General features: G+C 40.1%; 1 protein-coding gene across 3 annotated transcripts in view; it reads right to left on the bottom strand.

The window, feature by feature from the left end:
* The window catches only part of SEC14L2 (SEC14 like lipid binding 2), a 749,750-nt gene that overhangs the window by 181,978 nt on the left and 541,249 nt on the right, over window positions 1-26,523 (bottom strand). The window lies entirely within an intron of this gene.

Here is a 26,523-nt window from a genome sequence, read left to right as displayed (position 1 = left end):
CCGGGTAGGTAAATGAAGGCAAGCATCCCTATTTGTCAAAAAAAAAAAAAAAACAAACAAAAAAAAAAAACTGTAGAATCACTGTCTCAGCTGAAGCATTTTCATGTTACTCCAAATGGATACTATAAAGGAAGATATAATGTCCCATTAACAACCCAAGTCAAATAAATGTTCCTATAAGTAGCCACAGTGACTGGCAGTGTGACAAACAAGCTTATAATTCATCTTGCTGTAACAAATTAAAATATAATGGACAGGGGTTGCAGGCTTAACTCCTGCTTTGATGACATCAATATCTGTGTACAGCAGAGCCAGCAGTATTGAGGATGACTCCTGCCACTGGTACCAGTTATCATATTAAGGGCAACCAGCCTTAAGGGTATATGGGAACTCTGAATTTTTGCCATGAGTAATATCAAACGCTTACCATACCCAAATAAGTTACACAATGCACAGCTACAGACCAGAGTTAAAAACAATGGTTTTCTAGGATTTCACCCACCTCAGACTGATGCACAGGTCTTTCATGCAACATTATCAACAGTAACTGTCAACTGAACAGAATTGTGCTCAGATTTATGCATCCAAGCATACACTCTTGTATTTTTTTCCAGAATATGGAGGTAAATGGTGACTCTCTAGCACTAACTCACTTCTTCTCAGGTTTATGGTATGCTGCCACCAGTTAGCCCAAAGTAGCAAAATACAGCCTGTAGCAGTGTCATAGAGGGATAAAACCCTGACTAGAGCTCAAATGATGAAGTTCCTCTAGGAGATCAGGCACTTGATGCTGTAAAGAAAGAACAAACAAAATAACTAATAAAAATAGCAACAGGTACTGTCGAAGTAAAGCCCGAACTAGCGTGATAAATATAAAAGGAAAATTTTATTTAAAGCACTTTTCATTAGCTTAATAAGCTAACTTCTTCAGAAACAGAATAAAAAATACATTTTCAAGTTCAAATAAATAACGTACCAAACGTCATGTGTTACTAATCAAGCGAAACCCGCCACTCAACTTTTAAACGTACCTAAATAATAATCTCCCAACCATAAGAAAGTGCATTACCCAAAAACTGTAAAAACTACAACTACTAAAAACCAAGTCAGTTAAACTATATTTAACCACATAAGAATGCATACAAAGTGAAAGGTATACTACATAAAATATGCACAATACCTAAAAACATAAGAATATATAAATGTAAAGTGTGCATACTCAACATTATAAAACATATATATAAATATAAATAAATATAACATATCAATCTCAACGTTTCAAACTTTTCAATTTTAACACGCTACTGATGGAGCAAGTGTCATTAAGCCCTGGAAAGTTATAAGCATTCAGCTTAATCTGCCATTGTAATTCAAGCTCCTCGAGTTTTAATGGTGCTGGACCCCCTCTTGTGTCCAAGTTAACATGGTCAATTACTGTATATCTAAAATTATGGTCATTATACTGTTGGACATGTTTGGCTAAAGCGTTCTCTAACTTTCATTTACCAATGGCATATTGGTGCTCATATATCCTTTCACGGAGACGCCGCTCCGTTTTGCCCACATAAAATGCTGGGCATTTCTGACACTTCGCTATTTAAACCACCATCCTAGTATTACAGTTAAATCTAGCTTTAAATTTAATGTTGTAATCATTGACCTTCAAGGAATATACATTATCCACGAATTTACAAAAGTTACAATTTTGGCATTTAAACATCCCTGTAATTTTAGGAGGGATAGTAAATTGCCGTTCAAGTAAATTTTTCAAATTGTAACCCTTTCTATAGATAACATTGGGTCTTTTACCCATCTTAGCACAAATATTAGAGTTAGTGCGAAAAAGGTCCCAGTTTTTCTTAATAATGTCTAGACAAAATTGAGTATGTATGTTAAATGTAGTTAGAAAACTAGGAGTAAGTTGGTCTTTATTAACTATATTCACTTCTGACATATTCACAGAGGTGTTGGTAAGCTCAATGGATGTATTTATAATAGATGTATTTTTAATACATGTATTTTTAATGCATAATAAAGGCTGGTAAGTGCCATTAAGCCTTTTACAGTTAACCTCACGGATCATATCGTCCAAAAGATTAACCGGATACCCACTATGTAAAAACATAGCTTTTAAGACTTGGCATTCTTCCATAAAGTCATTGCCCTGACTGACAATGCGGGCAGCTCTCATCAACTGGCCTTTAATGACCGAATGCTTCTGGTGGTATGGATGGCAGCTTGTAAAATGTAAGAACGAATTAGAATATGTTCTTTTTCTATAAATTGTAGCCGCAAGACTGCCTTCTGCTCTCTTTTTAGATAGCCAAATGTCCAAAAAAGCTATAACTTCTGTGTCGAAAGTTGCAGTGAAATGCAAAAAATGTGTAGAATCATTGAATGCTTGTACCATGGTGTTACTGATATCATTATTCCCCTTAAGAAGAATAAAAATATCGTCCAGATAACGAGTATAGTACATTATCTGGCCTTTGATAATGGGGTTGTTAAATACATATTCAGTTTCCCAGTAAGCCATGACTAGATTGGCTATACTGGCACCACATGGGGAACCCATTGCTACACCAACTCTTTGTAGGTAAAACTTATCCCCAAACATGAAGAAATTGTTATACAGTATAGTATCCACTAGTTCATTGACCAAAGATATCTCATTGGCAGGGGCCCCTTTCTTTTTTAGTAAAAGACTAACCCATTCCAATCCTAAATCATTTGGGATGGAAGTGTATATTATTATGTAGGTATTATGTAGGTACCTTTAAAAGTTGAGTGGCAGGTTTCACTTGATTAGTAACACATGACGTATGGTACGTTATTTATTTGAACTTGAAAATGTATTTTTTATTCTGTTTCTGAACAAGTTAGCTTATTAAGCTAACAAAAAGCGCTTTAAATAAAATTTTCCTTTTACATTTATCACGCTAGTTCGGGCTTTACTTTGATAGTACTTGATGCTGCAAGCCAGGATGACAGTTCATACCCATTTAGAGGGGAAGGAATAGAGCTTACCCACCATTTCAAAATACTGATTTGATGATAGGGTCTTGGCTGGGGTGCAGGGGCCTGTCATGGATAGGAAAGCTTGTGCTGGAAAGACATGGACGTGGCTTCCCAAGCCAGTGACAGAAGTTGGCACTTGTAGAGGAGCATGCATATGTTGTAATAGGTGGCTTTTGCAGCAATGCAAGTGCTCACATCACCCCCATCCCAGGGCAGGCTTAGGCTATTAAAAAAAATCACTAATTGCTAGGAAGTCAGTACAAAGCACTCTCAAGGCTGGATGGATGATGGCACCCCTTGGACAGTATAATTTCTGACTGAGAGAAGGTTTGATGGTTATATGCATGAAGGCAGCAACACAAGAACACACCTTACTGTTTACCCTAAAAATACGCCAACCATTAGAAATTTATATTGTAGCAATTAACACAGAACAGTCATCCTTCCAGGGATGTGCAAAACATAGTTTGGTATAAAACCTTTAAACTAATAAAAAAAAACATCAGCCACAAGCATTCAATGTTAAAGAATGCAAACTGTTTAAAATAAGATAAAACATTTATTTCCAAGTAAATATGGAAACGTTAAATAGCCTGCACAATAAATTAACAGTAAAGCATTCAAAAAGACAGAGAATGGTCAGAAAATTCAAACTGAAGCCGTCTGCTTTGGGATAAATGAAACAGTACCATTACTGGCTCTCTTTCAGTTTCAACACAGAATTTGCAAAGTCCTTGCAGGCAAAAGATCCACACTCTGAACTCTCTCCCAAGGGTCTAGTCTGGAAGACAATGTAAAGACTTCTACAAATCCTGTTACTTTTTCAATAGTCTGTCCCTCTGTAAGTTTCTGGGAGGGGGGGGATTTCCTGTGTCTTTAATTTAAATTTTGCATGATGCCTTTTATATTTCCATAGTTGCATACTTCTGGACTTCTTGGGGGGCAGTACCCCAACAAGGTACTGTCACAACAAGCCAGAATAGTGTAAAATCTTACCATAACCAGAGTTGTCCTTCTCTTCTGTGTTGCAGTACTATTTACATATTGGTTGTATTCCGTCCATCGACCCGACATTCAGCCTGCATGTAAAAGCTTATAGCTACTGCCAGTATGTGGGATGTCGCATGTAAGCACTGACAACGTCAGCCATAAAAGGGACATCCGCATGTACCATCCTCAGAATAAGTAAGCCCCATGAGGAGCAAGAGTTCAAAGGACAAACAAAAAAGATAATCATCCTATGAGAGAGAAAGTTGTAGGGGGAAGGCAGGTGGGATAAAATACTGCAACATAGAAGAGAAGAACATCTATGGCTAAGATAAGATTTTACACAAATATTCTATGTCCTCTTATTCAGTGTTGCAGTATTCCTTTCATATAGGAGACTGCAAAAGATCAGAAGGAACCCAGGGAGGAGGAAATGAAGAAACATTTTCTACAAATCAATGCACAATTGCTCTAGCAAACCCTGCTCTGGATCTAGAGATAGTGTCCAACTTGTAATGCTTAGTAAAATTATGAAAAGATGACCAAGTAGCAGCCTCCAAAATGGAATGGAATCCAAACCCTTAAAGAAAGCACCTGATGAGGCAGCAGATCTGGTAAAATGAGTTCTGACAGAAGATGGTAAAGACTTCCCATGAAAATGAAGCAATAGTTTGTTTGGAAACAGGTAACCACAAGGCTCTGGGATGAAAGGACACAAAAAGCTGATCTATCCTCCTAATAGATTTTGTTTTTTCTAGGTAAAATCTGAGTTGCCCATGCACATCTAAGGAATGTAAAATCCTTTCACTATAGGATTGCGGTGAAGGAAAAAGGTGGGAAGCTGAATGGACTGATTAACAGAGACCTCATTCACCACCTTAGGCATGAAAGAAGAGTTAGTTCTCAAAGACACTCTATCCTTGTGGAACACCAAGAAAGGAGGGGAAGCCATCAAAGCCTGAATCTCCGAAACCCTTCTATCAGAAGTCAAGGATACCAGAAGCACTGTTATCCAACTGCAATGCTTTAAAGAAGCAGGGGCAGCTGGTTCAAAGGAAGCCTGGGTAAGCTCCTCTAGGACATAGTAGTGATCCCAAGGAAGAGGCACCAGTTTCCTGGGAGGTTTCATGTGTATGACACCTTTAAGGAAAAGTCTGACCTCCAGCCTGGAAGCTAATGGAGCTGTCAATGGCAAACAAGCAGACAGAGCAGAGCAATGGACTTTCACTGAGGAATAAGAGTGACCACTGTTAAGCAATTCACACAGGTAAGAAAGCACTAATGGAATGCCCACAGAAAACGGATCTAGCTTTCTTTTCTGGCATCAAATAGAAAATCTTTTCCATTTGGAAATGTAAGATTTCCTAGTATTGAGTTTCCTGGCCTCCTGCAAAACCCTAATTACATCCTGTGAGAATAGGTGCCTGAAAGGAATCAGAAATTGATCACCCAGAGAGTCAACTGTACAGCTGACAGATGTGGGTGGCTCAAGGTTCCTTTGTCCTGGGTTTGTAGGTCCAACCGGTGAGGCAACTTGTGGTGATGGCCCATGGCTAATTGCAGAAAAGGGAACCAGTGCTGTCTTGGACAAAAGGGGGTCACCAGCAAGGTTTTTGGTTTGTCCTGTTGAATTTTTAGTAGGACGTCCTGAATGAGGGGGAAGGGGGGATGTATAATGAAACATCCCCTTCCATAAGAAATACAGGACGTCCACCTTCCAAGCCTGAGGGACCCTGGCACAAAAAAGAAAAATTTGTCTGTTCTGAGGGGGGGGGGGCAAAAAGATCCACTTCTAGAGTACCTGACCAGTAAACTAGATCCAGGAACACATCCCTATGAACCATCCACTCGTGGGATTGTGTCATGGAACTGCGTCACTGAATTCTGAGCTGAGGGAAGGTATACAGCATGCAGAATTACCTTGTACTGGATAGCCAGCTCCCATGTTTAGAGAGCTAGATGGCAAAGAAGCTAAGATTTGGTCCTGCCTTGCTTGTTTATGTAAAATCCAAAAAATAGTCAGCACCACTTGGAAGGGATATAGAAACTTTAATAAAGTAGTATTACAGTCAACAGACCGGTTTCAGCCAAACAGCCTTTATCAATGTATCAAATCAACTGCAGTGACCCACAATATATACACAAAGCAAACAATTAATTACTTAATTAATCAATAATAATTCAATAATTAAACTCACAAATGGTCATTTAGGCCTGGTGGAAATAATCCACCCAGTCTCACAATCCATGATTTCTCCTTTTTGTTAAGAATACTGTGCCAACCAGTCTTACAATGCTTATTATCCAAATTTTTGTCAATAATGATAAAGTGAAACTTGGCAGAAGAATGGCTAATAGTATTCTTACATAAGGCACTTGTTAAATGTTTATTCCTAATATTACTAAGATGTTCCAATATACTTAGCCTCATGAGTCTAGATGTCTGGCCACTATAAAAAGCTGAACAAGTACATACAGCAAGATAAATCACCCACTGCTACAGTTTGAAAAAAATACTGATGTTAAAAATCCTAGATTTTTTTTTACTGGTAAATTCCTTAGTTTGAATGATATACTTACAAAAAGAACAATGGCCACAGGGAAAACACTCCACTACCTTAACACCATCTAATGTCATCTGGAACAAACTGGCGTATGATATATTATGTTTGAAATGACTGCCCAGGTTCGTACCCCTATGAAAAAAAATAAACATCTATCGCCCAACAAGTCATTCAGTCTATTATCAGCCAATAAAATGTCCCAGTGCTGTTGCACTAAATCCATACAATGGTGGGTACTCCTACATGTAGTAAATCTGATATTCTGATCCCGGTTAACCCATTGTTTATATGTAAGTAAATCACTCCTAGGTAGTTTTTGTACCTCCCTACTAATTTTAACCAACTGTGTAGAGGAATAACCATGTGCAGTGAAACGTTGCATTAAATCCTGGTCAAAATGTGCATAATCTTCCCTGTTAGAGCAGATACGACGTATCCAAATAAATTGGGACTTAGGGATATTCTTGATTCTATGTTTTGGATGATACCTGGAGGCATGTAACAGCGTATTTGAATGAAAAGGTTTTCAGAATCCAGACCTAACCAATATGCCATCCTCATCTATGTAGATTAACATCCAAAAACAAAACAGAATTCATATCAAAATTTACTGTAAACCTGATGCCCTATTTATTTTCATTTAAGTATTGAACATACTCTTGTAAATAAACTGTATCAGATTTCCACACCATCCAGCAGTCATCCAAAAAACTTCTCCAAATATCTATTTCATCAAGGAAAAGATTGTGACTTCTGTTATAAATAATCAACTGTTCAAGATAAGCCATGAACAAGTCAGCATATGTGGGTGCAAAAGAAGCATCCATTGCTGCACCCCTAAGTTGTAGATAACACTTACCATTAAAATAAAACACATTTTTAGTGAGGACATGTTTTGCCAAACACAAGAGAAAGGTATTAAACCCTGAACTGTATAATGCCATCTTGTCTAACCAATATTCTAGGGCAGATAATCCTGCCCAATGTGGAATACTGGTATATAGAGAGGTCACATCCAAAGTGCACATTAACCAATCTAGCTCTAATTGGGTATCAGATATAATGTTAAGAAATTCTGTTGCATCCTACAAACGTGCCCTAACACCCCTTAACAAAGGTTTCAAAAACGTAGTTAAATAGACAAAGGTTCCATAAGGGAACTGTTCCTAGAAACAATAGGTCTCCCTGGTGGTTTATTAACATCCTTATGTATCTTCGGGAGAAGATAGAGATATTGTGATAATGGATCTTTCACTTTAAGATGAAACAAAGGTTTTGAGCAAATAATACCTTTGTTGACTGCAAATTCCAAAAATTCATCCATTTCTTTCTTGAACCTGGGTGTAGGATCAATAGGCATAAGCATATAAAATCTAGCATCCTGTAACTATCAGCCTCCTCTACATACATCAACCAATCTATTACCACTGTGGTACCACCCTTATCTGCTTAAATAATTACTATATCCTTGTTATTTGTAAGCCTATTGAAGGCTTCCATTTCTAATGCTGTCAAGTTGTGAGGCAAATAATTCATATCACGGGTGGAACCAAAGTGCAGTTCTTTCAAAATACATTTCTGAAAAATATCTACATGTTTATTCATTGGAGAGATGAATGTAGATTTATTACATTTGAAACCAATGTCATAAGGGAGAGCACCATCACCACTATCATCGCTGAAATAAAGTTTAAGGTTAAGCAATCTACAAAATGAATGCAAATCCTCTACAAAAACATCCTCAAAGACAAAGAAACCAGGAATAAAATGCAATCCTTTATTAAGTACCTTATACTCTATATCCGACAGTATAACAGATGAAATGTTAAGAACATTGTCAGGAGAGCTTACTTTGGTTTCAATAGATTCAACACCGCTTCCAAAGATCCGTCTGAACTTGTGTTTTCTGTCCCCCCTTTTCTTATTAATAAAGGGATTGAATTGTTACCCTGCACTAGATTTACTTGCTCACAAGAACAGGATGTTTTATGAGCTTTTGGCATTTGCTGTCTTTCTGTTTGAGTGTCAGTATATGAGGATGAATCCTCACCTGAAGTATCACTAACAGTCTTTTTCAAAATCGACTTCCTTCTTTTTCTCTTCTATCCAAATTGTGAAGAGTCATTTTTAACAAACTTAATACTTTTGAAATAGTCAAATGGTCTGCCCTGATTATTATCTTTTAAGTTTTCTATCTTTCAATTCCTGTTCATACTGTAACAAATTTGTATTCAATTTGTCAAAACAATTATGATACACTGGCAAGCCCTCATATTATTTGGCCTTCTCACAGATCTCAGATACTTATGATATATAAATATCTATCCTACGTTCATAAAAGGCATGCGATGTTTTAACAAATTGCATTGAAGCATTTTGCTGAATCTCTGACCAAGCTGATGAAAGTGTATCATCAGATTGGCCCACTAAGGGTTTGATACAAATTCTCAGTCCCCTGGGTGAGATATCATTCTCCAAATATGCTTTAGAAAGCTTTAAATGGCAAACACAGGACCTAAGTATTTTCATGTCTTTGAGAAGCTGATCAAAACTGGAAATACAAGATACATCTGAAGGGTTCTCCCCCGTAGGTTAGCCCCCATATCAGGGGTTTCGAAACCAAATACCTGAATATCTTATTTATCAGCTGACAATCCCTTCAAAATGTTAATGAGATCCATGATCTCTATATAAATATATATGAATGAGAAAAGAGTAACAAAATTATGAACAGCTGAATACAATATTAAATAGCTGAAAAGTGTGACCAATCATCAAATAAGCAGGACAACCAGTTATTACATAAGTGCCATGTAAAACGTAGATATAAATGTATGACACACCAAAAACCACCACATTTAAATATAGCAGATGATCCCAAAAATTATATATGGAGAAAAACTAACTAAAAAACAAATGGCTTTTACTGCCTGTAATGTCCACCAGCCATAATAAATAGGCCACTGTCAAGATGTTATATAAATATAACAAATTCACCCTACATGAAGTACATAATGTCTAAAAAGCAGCAAATAAAACATGTATATCTATAACACAAATTAAATGCAGCAAAAAATTACTGTAATAGAATATTCAATTCAACTTATACAGTGAAATATAAAGCCAAAAACAGCTAGCCAAAAAACCTACACAGTGAATATATATGATTTTCATACAAATAAAAGATTTTCTCTGTCTGTAAGGAAATAGTAAATAATCTATATCAATTGTCCCAATCTGCTTGTATATAAGTAGTGTCCCTTCGCATTCACAATCTGTTGGTATCCAAAAAATAGAGAACAAATGAGACAATCTGCACAGCTCCGAAACCTCATTTAGCAACAGCAGAAAATCCAAGCATAAAAGTTCAAAAAAGATACAACTACGCTGATAAAAATGATCTTAATGTATATAGCTCAGCTAGTGCTCCATCCAAAAATATCATTTGCTGCCGAAAATATGCTTAAAAAATGTAGCAGTAATCTTTAAAGAACCAGTATTCTCAAATTATATAGAGCAACCATCAAATGGAGTGTTCAACACATCTTTGCTTCCACATCAGCAAAAACAATTGCCAAAGTAGAAACTGTTCAAAAGTCAGATGGAAATAAACTCCTCGCACTTGCACTGGCTCTAAATACTGAACTTACTGCCAAACTAACATAAAACATGAAGTTGTAGTTACTGCCTGGAACAGAGAAATTGAATATTCCAAACTGCAGATTTGAGGCACAATGAATAACTCCTGTATCATACCAAATGCCCAATATAGGCCTGTCACTGAAAACAGTTCACCTCATACGATGTAGACTGGAATACCACATTTCCAGAAACAAAGAAGTTAAATGTTCCAAACTGCAAGTTATCAGGCACACCAAATAACTCTGGTACTATACCATACCCCCAAAATGAGCCTGTCACTGAAAACAGTTAATCTCATACGATGTAAACCAGAATGCCTGAAAATAAACGCCAGTTGTCAGCACTAAAACCCATCCACAACAAAAGCCAACAGCTGAATAAAAATGGAGACTCAAAACAACTGCAATTCCACACAGACGGCAGGTGCAAAAGCTCAAAATGCAAATCCAGAATCCAAAAAACAGCCAGCACCACTTGGAAGGGATATGGAAACTTTAATATAGAAGTACCACAGTCAACAGACCGTTTTGGCCAAATGGCCTTTATCAATGTATCAAATCAACTGCAGTGGACCACAATATATATACAAAGCAAACAATTAATTACTTAATCAATAATAATTCAATAATTAAACTCATAAATGGTCATTTATACCTGGTGGAAATAATCCACCCAGTCTCACAATCCATGACTTCTCCTTTTTGTTAAGAATATTGTGCCAACCAGTCTTACAATGCTTATAACCCAAAATTTTGTCAGTAATAATAATAAAGTGGTATTGTTTGTAGGAATCTTGAGAAGACATAGCAAGAAAAGAGGGTGGAAAGTCTGAAAGGCCAGAATCAAGGCTCTCATCTCCCAGATGTTGATGTTTTCCCCTCTGTTGAAAAGGAGACCAAAGACTCTGAACTTTGGTTGAAGCAAAAGTTGCTCCCAAACCTAAATCTGAGGTATCTGTGAAGTGTTGCTTAAAAGGCTGAGGCATGTGAAGAGGTAGACCTGGATTCTGAGATAGTTGCTGGATCCACCAAAGGAGCTCTGCTTTCAGGCAAGGGAGAAGAGGGAGCAGGACATCTAAAAGATGGGCTTGCTGAGACCAAATTGTCTTCAAAAACCACTGAAACTTCATGTGCTACTTTGCAAAAGGGAGAATGGGAATCATGGAAGCCATGAATCTGAGCAATCTTAAGAAATTCCCTGGCTGAGATGGATGGAAGAGGCAGAAGGGCCTCCATGTAGCCTGTAAGAGAGAGAACTTTGTCTGAAGAGAGAAAAACCATCATCAGATCTGTCCTGAACCTGCATCCTAGAAAAATGAAGTCCTTTGTAGAGATAAGACTGATTTTTTTAAATTTATAGTGAATCCCAGCCTATGAAGAAAGGGAATGGGTAATTAACGTTAGTTGATCCTGGCTGTTGGCCAGAAAAAGAAGGTTGTCTAGATAGGGGTAAACCTGAATCCCTCAAACCCTTAAGAAGGCAATGGCTGGAGCCAAGCACTTGGTGAAAACCCTTGGAGCAGTGGAAAGACCAAAAGGCAATGGAGAAAACTGAAGGTGCAAAGAACCCACCAAAAATGTAAGAATTTCCTGTACTGAGGGTGAACTGGGATGTGCAGGTAAACATCCTTGAGCTCCAGAGAAGCCAAGAAGGAGTGAGGAGGAACCAGAGGAAAAAGAGTTTGCAGAGAAAGCATCTGAAAAGAAGGCGCTTTCAGGAAGGTGTTTAAATGGAAGAGATCTATGATAGGTCTCCAAGGACCATCCTTTCTTGGGATAAAAAACATCCTGGAGTAAAATCCCTTTCCTTTTTATTCTGGAGGAACAACCTGGATTGTGCCCTGGTGGAAGAGTTGAGCTAGTAACTGAGGAAAGAGATGGCGTTGGCTGGAAGGGGGTTGAGGGATCCCTAGGAAAAGTGGAAAAGTTTTCCAGGACATAAAGTAACCTTTTTAGATGATGGAAAGCACCCAGGAGTCCTGAGTGATCTCCATCCAGACTGAAAGAGAGAGAGAGAGAGAGAGAGAGAGGTGTATGACTTGGAAGAAAGGCTTGGTTGTCACAGAGATCCACACCTTGCCTGAAAGGACTGCTGAGATGCAGTTGTAGGAGCAAGTGATTTTGACTGAGGGGCTCTCCTAGAAGATTTATTAGACACAGACCCTGCAGAAGCAGAAGAGGAGGAACAAGCAGGTCTTCTGATAAAGGAAGTCTTGGCAGGAAAACTCCTGTGGAGTTTGGGGACTGCGGAAACAAGCAAGCGTTTTAAATCTTCGAGCTCCTTAACTTTCTCCTGCAAAGATTTGAAAAGTTCTGCAGCAGCAGAACCAAAAAGGGCAGAATTATCTAAAGGATGAACAAGCAGCTTAGCGTTTATGTAATCAGGTAATGCCTGGAGCCTTAACCATGAATGTCGTCTAAGAACAGACACAGAGGCCACAGCCCTGGCAGAAACCTCCACTGCATCATAACTGCACCTAATGGAATGCCTAGCTACCTGAGAAGATGCAGACAGCAGATTGAGAACCTGAGATTTAACCTCTGAGTCAGGTAATTTGGACAAAGCCTGAGATGCCTGAGAAAGTAAAGCCAGGGAATACCTAGACATGTGTGTCTGGTAGTTAATAGCCCTAATAGCCAAGGTGGGTGAAGTATATACTTTGTTACCTAGCCTTTCCAATATCCTGTTCTCCTTATGAGAGGGAAGCAGCTTAGCAGAAGACAGACAAGAAGATTTGTCAGAGGCAATAGAGACCATAGCTGGGTCAGCAGAGGGGCATTTAGAAATAAACTTGCAGTCATCTGGGACCTTATAAAATCTGCAAGGTCTCTTAGAAGCAGGGGCTTGGAAATCAGGGTTTTTGGAAGTGGAAGCAAAATCATCCAAGAAAGCAGGAGGAAGAGATGAGACTCCAGAGGGTGCAGGGGCTTCCACCTGAAGAAGCTCGTAGTAATGTTTTTGTGCTTCTAAAATTTGGAAGGAATCCTATTTAAAAAATTCCCTCATGCTTATTAATAGTTTCCCCAAAAATATGCTCTTCTATAGGGGAATCTCCCCCATTAGACTCTTCCTCAGGAGAAGCATATTCCAAAGGGGAAGGAATCTGGGTGAAGTATGCCAGGGAGTCTTCATCAGAAGAGGAATCTTCAGAGTCAGAATTAAGGACCTGTACCTCTGAAGCCTGCACAAAGGAAAAGCACAGAGACCCAGAAGCCAGCACAGGAGAAGAAGTGAACGGTGGAACAGGAAGGAAAAAAGTAGAAGCTGTAGGCCTCAATGCCATGAGGGCTCTAATAAGACCCTGAAAAAATGCATCCCAATCTAATTGTGCAGTGGAAGGAACATTTTAGTGCTTAGTTTTCTGTTTCTTTTTAACAGGATTATCCACCGGAGGAGAGAGGTTTGACAAAGGCCTAACGTCTGATAGGTCCCTGAGTAGAGGGGCAGGAGTGGTCCTGAAGTCCTCCATTAGAATGAGCTGCGGTTCCCCCAAGTCACCCAAACTGGGCATCTACATGGCCTCAGATGTGCTAGGATCCACCTGATGGCTTCCCCAGAGATACCTGCTGAAGAAGTGGACTCTGACCTCCAACCGTACCACTGAGTCTTCACCGATCTCAAAGGGAATGTCGGAGGAGGCAGGCACAGCAAAGAGAATTCAGGTCTTAACTTGCTTACCTGCCTCTTCAAACTCGGCTCCATCAAAGGACCCCTGGAACCCTCCATTGTGTCCCTAAGCCAGACATTTGAGTCTCTGATTTTCCAGATAAAGGTTTAAGGCAGAAAGATGGCTTTGCAAAGTCTTAGGCACAAAGACCTGGAAAATAGAACAGAAATGGTGATCGTGACTAGGCCTCAAGCAAAACAGACAAAGCTTGTGACTATCCTTATGTGGATGCCTTCCACACATACACTTGCCCTTCCTGGATGACATGAACAATAGCAAACTGCAGTAGCAAAATTATAAATCCCCAACAGAGTACTTATCTGAAACTGGAAGTGCAGTAAAGGAATCCAACCACAGACCATATTAGGAGTCAATCTTTCCAAATGGCTGTGAAAAAGTTCTGAGGATGGTATGTGCAGATGTCCCTTTTATGGCTGACGTTGTCAGTACCTATGTGCAATGTCACACGTACTGGCAGTAGCTATAAGCTTTTGTATGCAGGTCAGATGTCAGGTCGATGGGTGGAATACAACACATATGTAAAGAATACTGCAACACTGATTAGAAGGACATCTTAACATTATGTGACCAAAAGCAACAACTTGCAAAGGACATCTTAACATTATGTGACCTAATGCAGCAACTTGCAAAGAGTATTATACATGCATAATCAAGAAGCAGATCTTAGTTCCATAAAAAAAAAAAAAAAAAAAAAAAAAAAGTAGCAAATTCATATCTGACAGCTTCTTTACATATAACATTTTCACAAAAAAACAAGTACAATGTAACTTTTTCTGCCTTCACCTTGATTTATTACAAATTTACTACTAGTTCTTATGGATTTTATTTGAAAGTGCGGTGGCATTTTCCCAGTTTCTTACAGTTCACCACACAGGCAGAACAAGCGCTGAGCCCAGTAGAAATATCCCTGTCAGACAACCTACAGTAGCATCATGTACAATGCAATCTGAACTGCTTCCTAGCTATGTAACAGGATGCCAGGATGTTGGATACAGCCAGCCTTATCCTAGACCACTCGTGCAAATTCTGTCCTCAGTACTCATCCCAGTCCCAGAGCACAGGTAGTGTGGTTCACTTTCAAAACTGGCCTTTGAAAAATAACTGGATTTTATCCTCTGCTAAGGAAGAATTTAAAAGTCAACATCTAGAAGTCATTTTAATTGGTACTGGTCAGCTGCATGGTGTAGTGAGATAAACTCCCAACTACAACACAAACATCCTAACTTTGATTACTGGTCTAGGAACTTGTGAGGGGAAAGAGAGGGGTGAAAGGCAATGCTTGTTCATTTCTCTGAGGGGGAAGACTGCTGGAAAGCTTGGTGAAATCTGGGGATTGAAGGCATATGCTTCCTTGCTGGATGAGAGGGAGCAAGGCAGACAAAGCCTTCTGAGGAGTTACTGAGTGAATGACATGGGTGTTTACTAGGCTACTGACCACAAGGGCCTTTTTAAGCCTAGCCATGCATCCCAAATCTCTGACAAATTCTGGTACCCTTGATAAGTATAAGCAGGGGCTTTGGAGATGAAACCTACAAGCTAGTGTACAGAAGGACCAAGTTCCTTGTTAAGACCCACTGTATGTCAAACCTTTCAGCCTCCTCCCTGAGTCAGGAGTGGGTAATTTGCACGCTTGCTGCCTTCCTTGGATGTGGTAGCCATTTCTCTGTGGACTGGGAAAGTTAGGGCTTAAAAGAAACCCTTGATTCCCGCAGATGACAGTAGCACTATCAAGCCTGAATTGTCCCGAGAGGAGGGAATGGGCAAGTTGGGCTCCCATCTCTGTGGGAGTAAAATGAGCAAACTGGGCAGCTGAGAAAGGTGAGGTTCGATAGCCAGAGGATCACAGAAAAAAATTAACTGAATGAATAACTTATAACTGGCTGACTAGATGCTGGCGTACTGCTGAAAGATGACTCTGCTTTAGGAATATATGTGGGAGACCCTGCATAAAATAAAACTGCTGACAGAGGATATATATATATATATATATATATATATATATATATATATATATATATATATATATATATATATATATATATATATTTATATACACTATCAACCCAGTTGGTGGACATATGCATTTGGTCGACAGTTGTAAAAGTTTGACAGTCCCCGGGGTAGGGGGTTATGCCCTTTCTCTGGGAATTGTGCAACCTCAGTTAGTAGACATAATAAGCAGGCAGTGTGGGGGGCTTCCCCCTCAAAAAACATATACTTTTCTTTGCATTTTCCAAGGAATAGTCTCAGAGCATGTGCTATATGGTGTCAACATGCTTTTGTCTATGTAAGTGTAATGATGCAAAGCACTTCAACATTTCCTTGGAATGACTAGTAACAGCAGATCCACATATGTATATATAAACATATGTAAACATACTCATTTCTGTCGAACAATCCATACAATGACCTTCTAAATGTCGACTGTAAAAGGCTGACAAAGTGAACATTGACACTAGCAGATGTGCCCAGGAAAAAACCTCAGAGCATGAAATATTTCAGCTTAAATTAAAAACATAAAACATTATTCTTTGCATGGGGGTCAGCTCCCCTGTACCTCCTTCCCATGCAGGGGGGCTATGCTCCCTACATCTCAAGCTTAATATATACACTAACTCTGAGATCACACAATATCAGAGAAAGGCCTTTTTTCCCTACCCCAAGAATTCTGCGATCTTGCACACAAGTTGACCATCTGCTAAGTTGACCAAATGCAGTCAATTAAATGGATGTTAGCCAAGGACACTCTAGACCAAAGGCAGACAACCCATAAAATGCCTGAAGACCAAACAGAAAGGGAAAGAAATTAATAATTAATTTCAGGATATACCACTGAAACACTGTTTCAGAGACACGAAGCCCAGAACTGAAGGTACTCAGAAGCCAGAACATGGGATGTCACTGCTAAATTTTTAGATGAATAGCTCTCCGCACTATCTAGTCAGTACATTACTGCTAAGATGCAACTGTTACTGACATTAGCTGCTAATGGGTGAAGTACTAAGTTTCAGAGTTGATATAATTAAAACACAATTATTACATTTATCTACCTCTTGTCCATCCCACTGCAGATTCATATACAACTTGCCCAGGAAGATCATGGCAGAATACAGAATGATGGTACAAAGCCCTTTACAAATATCTTCTTTCATTGCAATACATAAACCACAGCAGGGATGCAAGGAGACAGCTGTTCCTAGTGTAAAAATAGCAGATTGCCTTCACTTCCTTGTTATTTGAGAAAAATGAAAAATAAGTTTTTAAACTTAGAATTATAAGCTGCTGCTTCTTCATCTTTTTCGGCTGCTCCCATTAGGGGTCGCCACAGTGGGTCATCTGTTTCCATTTCTTCCTGTCCTCTGCATCTTGCTCTGTCACACCAACCACCTGCACGTCCTCTCTCACAACATCCATAAGCCTTTTCTTAGGCCTTCCTCTTTTCCTCTTATCTGGCAGCACCATCCTTAGTATCCTTCTCCCAATATACCCAACATCCCTCCTCAGTACATGTCAAAACCAATGCAATCTCTTCCCTCTGGCTTTGTCTCCAAACCATCCAACCTGAGCTGACCCTGTCATATACTCATTCCTAATCCTGTCCATCCTCATCACACCCAATGCAAATCTTAACATCTTTAACTCTGCCACCTCCAGCTGTGACTGTCTTTTCATCAGTGCCACTATCTCCAACCCATATAACATAGCTGGTATCACTACCCTCATGCAGACATTTCCTTTCAATCCTACTGGTACCTACTCTGTCACAGATCACTCCTGACACTCTTCTCCACCCACTCCACCCTGCCTGCACTCTCTTCTTCACATCTCTTCCACACTCACCATTACTCTGAACTGTTGATCCCAAGTACTTAAACTCATCCACCTTCACCAACTCTAGTTTCTGCATCCTCAGCATTCCTCTATCCTCCCTCTCATTCACACACATATATTCTGTCTTAGTCCTGCTGACCTTCATTCCTTTCATCTCTAGACCATATCTCCATCTCTCCAGGGCCTCTTCAACCTGCTCTCTACAGATCACAATATCATCCGCAAACATCAAAGTCCACGGGGACTCCTGTCTGATCTCGTTTATCAACCTGTCCATCAACATTGCAAATACGAAAGGGCTCAGTGCTGATCTTTGATGTAATCCCACCTCCACCTTGAACACATCCATCACTCCTACCAAACTAAACTTAAAATTAAATTTAGAATTATAAACAACAGGAATAAAAAGTCCAGTTCCTCTTCTATAAAAGTACTGAAGAAATATACTTGAGCAGACTTACTCACCAGAATAGCTCAGCTTTTATTTACAATAACCATTTTTGTCCACCAGCAGGACTTAATCAGATCAACTTTTCAATAACAGCTTTACCACTGGAAAACTAAATATATACTTAATGAAAACAAAGGATCATAAATCATGATTAACAAACTCATGCACAGTACTGAGCCAAAACATAGTAATTCATGATCTGCTAGCCTACCAATGAAAGTAAATCTAATATAAACAAAAAACACCTTACAGTCCCACGGGGACAGGTGACAACAAAAAGGCCGAAAAACAATTTCAGTCTTGAACCTTAAACCCACTGAGATACTCTCTCTATGTCGGTGATGCAAAAAGACCACGTGCCTATGTTAACAAAAGCAAGTCACTGCACAATCTAACCACGGGGAAGCACAGTATAAATCAGGCGGCAAAAAATGAACATAACCAATCCTAAACAAGAAGCATACTAAAAATAAAACAGAAAAATAATGTGCACAAGAAAATAACCAGTTGTAAACCTATGGCTCAGGTCTGGAATCCAGACCCAGAAAGGAGTACAAATAATGACCAATCTTTACCATTAACACCCTAACAGTAAGCACCAAAATAACTAGTCTAAGAAATAAAATAATAGAAAAGGCCAATGCTGAAGTAGTAGTCAATGATAACCATAAAAAAATAAAACAAGAAGTTCAATCTAGAAGGAATCAAATGAAGCATGGGACCAGATCCTAAACTGCCTAAAAAGTAATAGTACAAGTCAAACTAAAAAAGGAAATATGCATAAAACAAAGCCAGAATAAACTGGAGTGCAGAACTAGTAATAAAGTCCTAGTTTATCTCCAGACAAAAATCAGATACAACAAAACTCCCCTCACTAAAGGCCATTTAGCATCAAGGGTAACAAGACCCTTTGCAAAAGGACTTTATGAACCAGAGATGTCTGCATCCAAAATCCCACTCTCTCTCCTTTTTCTTGAATTCCCTCCCTGCTTCATCATCATCTCTTTTCACTTTGAATGACAGATTTCTGCTTGTGTTATATGTAAGAGCCTTACCTGTGTAGCTCTAAAAAATCCCTTCATAAGGTCATAGGAGGTTACTAGGCTAGCAAACCTAGACCCTTTACAAGCCTAGCCATGTTAATCACAAGTATCCCCATTTTTTTTGTGGGTGGGGGTAGTTCACAAAATTAATTTATGAAGAGAGCAGGTCTGTGATCAACACAAGCTACTCCTGTCCATGAGGGACATGGATGCCACCCCAAAGGCGTATTTGTGGTCTCCCATCCAGTTATCTAGGTTGCGTTTGAATAGGGTCAGTGAGGAGCTCTGTTTTACATGAAAAGGAAGCCTGTTCCAGAGAAGTGTCAGTTTCTGGGAGACATGTCTTTCTTTCCAGCATGTTCTGTTAATGTCACAAGCTAGGTTGAGATTCCTAGAGTGAGTGACTCTTCTGCCATTTGACTTGTGGATGTACAGCATTTCCATTAGAGCAGTGTTGGAGATTGCCCTATAGGGCAGGCACAAATCATCTCTCAGCAGCCTATAAGATACAGAGGAATGTGACAGGGCTTTCAGCCTGTCCATGTAGGTCATGGTTTGGAGTCCCTGTATTTTCTTAGTGCTGCTGCAGGTGTCTGGTGAGGTACATACAAAAGGGTACATTATACTCTATTAGTGGTCTGATGAGGGTCAAGTACAGAGGAGTTATAACAACCCTTGACTTGGATGCTATGCCCTTGCTTATGAGGTGCACAACACAGAACCACTATGGAAACTTGGTGGCCAAAGTTCAGATTGCTATCAACCTGTGTTCCCAAGTCTCACACCATTGGATTGGAACTCAGGGGGTGCTGTCAATATTGTAATTTGTAGGGAATTCCAATTTTGCCAAAGGGAATAATAATGCATTTTTTTTTTCATTTAGTTTTAGACCATGGCTTTGGCACTAATCATTTGTTTGTGTTAGGCCTTCTTGTAATATGTTGGCATCACTGGGGGACTCAGTGATTGCTTCCAGTTTGCAATCATCAGCAAACTTGGTGAGCCAAAGGCCGTCTACTTTGGCCTGGACTTTTGAGAAATAGATGCAAACAAATAAAATAATCCTAAATCACCTTGTTCTATTGGAAAGATCAAATTATTCCACTTGCCTCTTGCCCTTTTCCCCACCCAGATAAAATGCCTTCAGCTCTTTACTGCTTGTATCTTGCTATCCATATCCTTAGAAAAGAGTTTCCAGTTTCTCATATTTTGTATTATCTTTCTTAGGTATCTGCCGACATATCCTTTAGCTGCCATAACAGAATCCCTTTTAACCCATACTCCTAAATACTTCACTTTATCATGTCCCCATAAATATAGATATTGCTGAACCAGTTCATGTGTGAATATGTAGTTTCCAGCTATAGTCTTTGATTTATCTTCATTAATTTTATACCCCCCCAAAAAAAAATATAAATAAACTGAAACTGTCTCAGAATGTTCCACAACACTGAAATATCCTTTTCTGGTTTGCAAATAAAGCCAACCTTTCTTGATCACCATACCAATTATATCCTTGAATTTCTGAGTCATTTATTTCTTTGCCAATGGTTCTAACTTTAAAGATAACAATCGAGAAAGTTGAATTCCTTGGCTAGTTCCTCTGTTCAGGCACAACTTATCAGAGAGGAACTCTCCCACTTAAAATTTTACCTCTGATCTCTCTTATATTCATTTAAGTAATCTTGTTATTGTATCAGGGCATGCAAATGTTTCCATTGCCCTACTCATAAAGTCCCAGCTTACTCTGTCAGATGGTTTCTCTGTATCAAGCCCCACCAAAAACAGTGGTATTTTCTTATATTCTGTTTCCCTCTGCATCAACAGTGTTCTATTAATGTCGTCAAATGTTTGCCTCCACTCCACATAACCACACCAATCCACAGCTATCAATTTTTTGCAAAACCTTTGCCATTCTTTCAGATATTATAGACAAGAACACTTTATAATCATGGTTTAAACTGAAATGAGCCTTCATAGTTTCATAGTTTCATAGTATAGTACTAGGCTATCTGCCCTGGGGCATTTGTAAGCCTAGCCATAGTGATGTGGCTTTTGCCACCCCATGAAATGGTACAAAAATGTACAGAATAAGTTTAGAAAACTGTGCCTCTGTCTGGTAGTTGCACAATGAAGGTCCCCTTATATAATAGAATTAGTTTACTGTGCCCCTGTCTAGCAGTGACACAGATTTGACCCCTGGGGTAAACTTACGATCTCCCATCCACTCATCAAGATTTCTCTTGAAGAGAGTCAGTGAGGGGCTCTGCCTAATACAAACTGGGATCTTGTTCCAAAGCATGGGAAGCCTCTGGGTTATGAATCTATCCCTCCAGCATGTCCTATTCATACTTGTGCCGAGGTTTAAGTCTTTAGCTCTCATGGTCCTGATGGATTTGGATTTTTGAGGTGGAGCATGTCCATCAGATCCTGATTTGACATGGCCTTGTATGTCAGGCAGAGATCACCTCTGAGCAGGCGGTATGCTACTGAATAGAGCTGAAGTTTCTTTAGTCTGGCAGAATAAGACATATGTTGGAGACCCTTGATCCTCTTGGTGAGGTACTTTTGTGGTCTCTCCAGCTGTTGCAAATGCCGGGTGAGGTACATACCAAATGGGGCATTGTACTCAATCATGGGTCTGATGAGGGAGGAATATAGGGGTACAATGACATCCTTGGATCTGGATGTGAATCCCTTCATGATGAGGTGTGCAAGGTAGAATGTTTTTCTAACCACTTTGGCAACGTGGGTGTCAAATGAGAGGTCGCTGTTGACTTGGGTCCCTAGGTCTCTGATTACTTTTTCTGTACTCAGTGGGTTGCTGTCTATGTGATAATTTGTGGATACTTTGTTTTTCCCAAAGGGGATGACTATACATTTTTTAGCATTTAGTTTAAGGCCATGACTCTGGCATCAGTTGTCCGTTTCTGTGAGGCCTTTTTGTAGGATGTGTGTGTCTGCTGGTGTATCGACTATGGTGCCTAGTTTGCAGTCATCTGCGAACTTTGTCAGCCACAGCCCTCCCATGTTTGCTTTAACATCTGAGAAGTAAATGCCGAACAAGAGGGGTCCCAGGACAGATCCCTGTGGGACACCACTTGTGACTGGCTTTGAGTCTGACATTGCTCCAGCGATTTTAACTTTATGGGTTCTGTCCTTTAGCCAGTTTGCAACCCATCTAGTGACATAAGGGTTTACTTTTAAGCTGTTGAGCTTATCTATGATGCCTGAGTGGGGTATTGTGTCAAGGCCTTAGCCAAGTCCAGGTATGCTGTATGGACTGCTTTGCCCTCATCAATGGCTCTAGTGACTGTTTCAAAAAGTCAACCAGGTTTAAAAGGCAGGATCTGCCCTTTACAAAGCCGAACTGGGTGGGGTCAAGTGTCTGTAGGTCCCCTATGTCTCTGTTTATGAGTTCCATAATGATTCTTTCCATAGCTTTGCAGACCAGGCTGGTTAAGCTTATGGGGCAGTAGTTTCCAGGGTCTGTAGAGGCACCCCCTTGTGGAGTGGGACCACTGTTGCTGTACGCCAGTGTTCAGGTACATATCCTGAAGTAAGGCTAAGGTTAAATAGCATTTTTATGTGTGGGTTTAGCTCCTCTTGAGTTCACGTAACACGCAACCTGGGATACCGTCAGGTCCCATTGTTGCTGTGTATTTTGCTTTGTTTAGGACGGTTCTCACTTGGACATCTGAGATGACAGGGAGATTACATTCAGCTGGGATAAGTGTTTCTTCTTTTGGGGGTGAAGGAGGGGAGAAATTTGCACTGAACCTGTCAGCCAGAATGTTGGCAATATCTGTGGGTTCAGTGTATTTGTTGTTGTTTTGAACCAACTCTGAGCATATCTGAGGGTTTCCGCCCAGGTTTCTAACATAGCTGAAGAAGGCTTTGTGGTTATCTTTAGTGTCCTTAGCGATTTTTCTCTCAAAGTTGGCCTTGGATGTTTTTATGAGAGAACGTAGTTTTCTGCTAATGTTGATCAGAGATGTCTTCCCTTCATGGGATTTTGCTCTGACGTGCAGTAGCTTCCTTCTTTTGTTATACAATTTGTTTATGGCTGAGGTCCACCAGACAGGACACTTACCTTTGGTGGAGAGGGACTTGGATTTGTTTGGGATTGCATGATCCATGCATTCTTGGAGATGTCCATAGAAAGCATTTGTGAAGGATTCGGCATTGTGGGATGTGGTATCCACTGGCACAGTGGGCTTAATGGATACCATCTCAGTCTTAAGAAGAGTGAAGTTTGCTTTTGAGAAGTTTTTCACTGTGGTCTTTTGTGCTGGGGTGGAGGTGGGATATGTATATCCAGGGTGATTAGTTTGTGGTCAGATCTCACTAGTGCGGGTATACTTCCGGTGTGGAGCATTTTGTCCCCATGTTTGTGATGATCAGGTCTAGTATATTATCTCCCCTAGTGGGAGAGGTGACCAGTTGTTCCAGTGCATTTGAATTTATGAATTCCAGGAACCTTTGGGCTAGGGTATTAGGGCTAGAATAATGTACCCAATCTATGTTTGGGTAGTTGAAGTCTCCCAGTATGATGGTATTTTGTGATACATTCACATCCTCCAATGTCTTCAGGAAGGCTGAGTGGGGTTCTTGAGATTGGGAGGGTGGTCTGTAACATGCTACCAGTTGTATAGCAGTTTTGCCTATGGTTAGTTGCACCTGTATGGTCTCTGATGCTTCATGTGTTGCTACTAACCTGGAGGTGTGGGTGTCCTTGATGAATATGGACACTCCCCCTCCATTTGTGGTTCTGCCGGGTTTTGGGGCCGAAAAGCATGATACGAGGTATAGCCTGGTAGCGCTGGGGTGCTCTCAGGAGCCTTGAACCAGGTTTCAGTTACTACACAGACGTCGATGTTCTCCATGCTGAGGAGTGCATCAAGTGCCTGCATCTTGAGATTTAGACTTCTGGCGTTGAGCAGCATTACCCTTAGTTTTTTTCCATTTTTGCTTTCTAAGGAGGTGGGTTTGTCTTTTGAGCCTTGCCTAAAAAAGGCACTATGGGGGTGGCAAGAGCCTTAGCCAATATCCGGAAGCCCAGTGGTGACAGGTGTAAGCCATCCCTTGAAGCAGCGTGGCTTGTCCAACATGTCATCCCAGGCAGACAGACATTGGATCCCCTTAGAATGACACCAGTACTTGAGCCAATTGTTAAAGCTGATCATCTTGTCTTTGTATTGTGGTATCATTCTTGGTGAGGGCAAGATGCTGCTCAGGGTCAGGGTCATACCAGCCTGGGCTACATAATCGGAGAGCTCCTCTATGTCTCTTTTCATGTAGTCCAGGGAGGTACGTCTCAGGTCATTCACACCAGCATGGACAATGACGGAGTCATATTTGTACTTGCTTTGGAGTGACCTGAGTGCGTGTGTTATGTGGCGGATCCTAGCTCCCGATAGACAGCTCACAGTCACCTTCTCCTTGTTCAGCCTGGTCAGTGGGACATCAGTGTGTCTGACTATAGAGTCACCTATTACTAGTGTATCAGGCAAGGTGTTTGGCCTTAAGGGCTGTGATTGGTTGACACACTGATTTATTGAAGTATGTGTTGCATGTGTTTTGTTTTGAGGTGGTGGATTTTGGATGTCTGCTTTGGGAGTCTCTGTTATTTTGGTAAGTTTTTATTAGAGCCTCGAGTATGTCTTTGTGTTTTTATGTGTTTGGTTTGCAGTTGTGGTAGGTCTATGTGGGACTGGGATTGTTGTGTGTGTGGTTGCCATCTCCTCCTGTCTGGTCATGTCAGCCCTGAGTTGAGAGAGTTCAGCCTCCAGTTTGGCTATATAGTTGCATCTCTCACATGTATTTGTGTTTGTTGGGAGGAGGAGAGGGTTGTCTGTGTACATGAGACAATTGTAGCATTGTCTCAAGATACCCAGATTGACCAGCTGAATTGGAGACGCCAGTAATCTACCACTTGACATGCTAGAACAGTATAAGGGAGTGCTGTACCTTTAAGGGAAGTGGATATTCACAGGGGTGGTAAGTAGATGTAGTGCTTTACTTAGTACGAGAGTGCTTACTTAGTAGAGAAGTATTGAGAACAAGTGCTAGACTTATAATATAGTGAGTAGTCTGGTTATACCAAGAGTAGAGCATCCTTAAGGGAAAATTTGAAGAGCAGACTTGGCGGAGCCAGAAAAAGTTTAACCTTGTTTAACCGGCGCTATGCGCTTATCACAAGAAAGCCGCAAAGCAGATTTTAAACAGTGAACTACAAAAGAGCTAGAAATGGTCCAAAACAACCAATTACTACAGCTTCTTGTGCTGAGGTCACTTCCTACAGGGACAGATAGGCTGCTCAAGGCTCCCCACTCCCACTGGTGAGCAAAGAAACTTCCTTCTATCCAAGTAAGGTAATGGACAACACAGGAACTACACCACAGCCCAGAATACAGCAATGCCTGTAAACTGGTCTAAACTAGTCGAGGAGAGGCGGGAAAACAAGGATTATTTTTTTGTTTTTTTGGTAGAAACACACAGAAAATGCAGAAACAGTGATAAATTAGATACACAGGCTAGCACACTTTAGTGGGCAGCCTCTACAGTTAAATTAAACAAACAAAACAAACTTTCGATCAAATTCGACTAAAATGTAACTTTAAGTGCAGATTTTAAAATAATGCAGCAAACAGTTAAAACACAGTTCAAGCTAGTTCAGGGTAAGCTACAGAAGCTATTCCAAGTGAAAAAAAGCAAAGATACTTTAATCCAGAAAGTAGTAGCTTTTCTGAGTTCCCTGCTGCTAGGACCACTCTGCAGAACCACGAGGAGCTTGTCTGAGCAGTATAGCCAGAAAAAAATGCCCAGAGGCGGATTTTAAACAGTGAACTACAAAAGAGCTAGAAATGGTCCAAAACAACCAATTACTACAGCTTTTTGTGCTGAGGTCACTTCCTACAGGGACAGATAGGCTGCTCAAGGCTCCCCACTCCCACTGGTGAGCAAAGAAACTTCCCTCTATCCAAGTAAGGTAATGGACAACACAGGAACTATACCACAGCCCAGAATACAGCAATGCCTGTAAACTGGTCTAAACTAGTCGAGGAGAGGTGGGAAAACAAGGATTATTTTTTTGTTTTTTTTTGGTAGAAAGCTGTATCTGAAGCTGTATCTGATGGGTCTTTACCGTCTTCAGGTATTGCAGTCAACACAGTTTTTTTCATTATGTTGGTGCCTCTCCTCCTTTTAAAATACTGTTAAACAAAACCTTCCAGATGTTTATCACTTTCTTCCCTACTAGCTTCCAAACTTCCACAGGAATAGCATTGATTCCTGGAG

This window comes from Protopterus annectens, chromosome 1.part0 (genome assembly GCF_019279795.1).
Source record: "Protopterus annectens isolate FY-2018-M chromosome 1.part0, PAN1.0, whole genome shotgun sequence".
Classification (NCBI taxonomy): domain Eukaryota; kingdom Metazoa; phylum Chordata; order Ceratodontiformes; family Protopteridae; genus Protopterus; species Protopterus annectens.
This window is presented reverse-complemented; position numbering and strand designations above follow the sequence as displayed.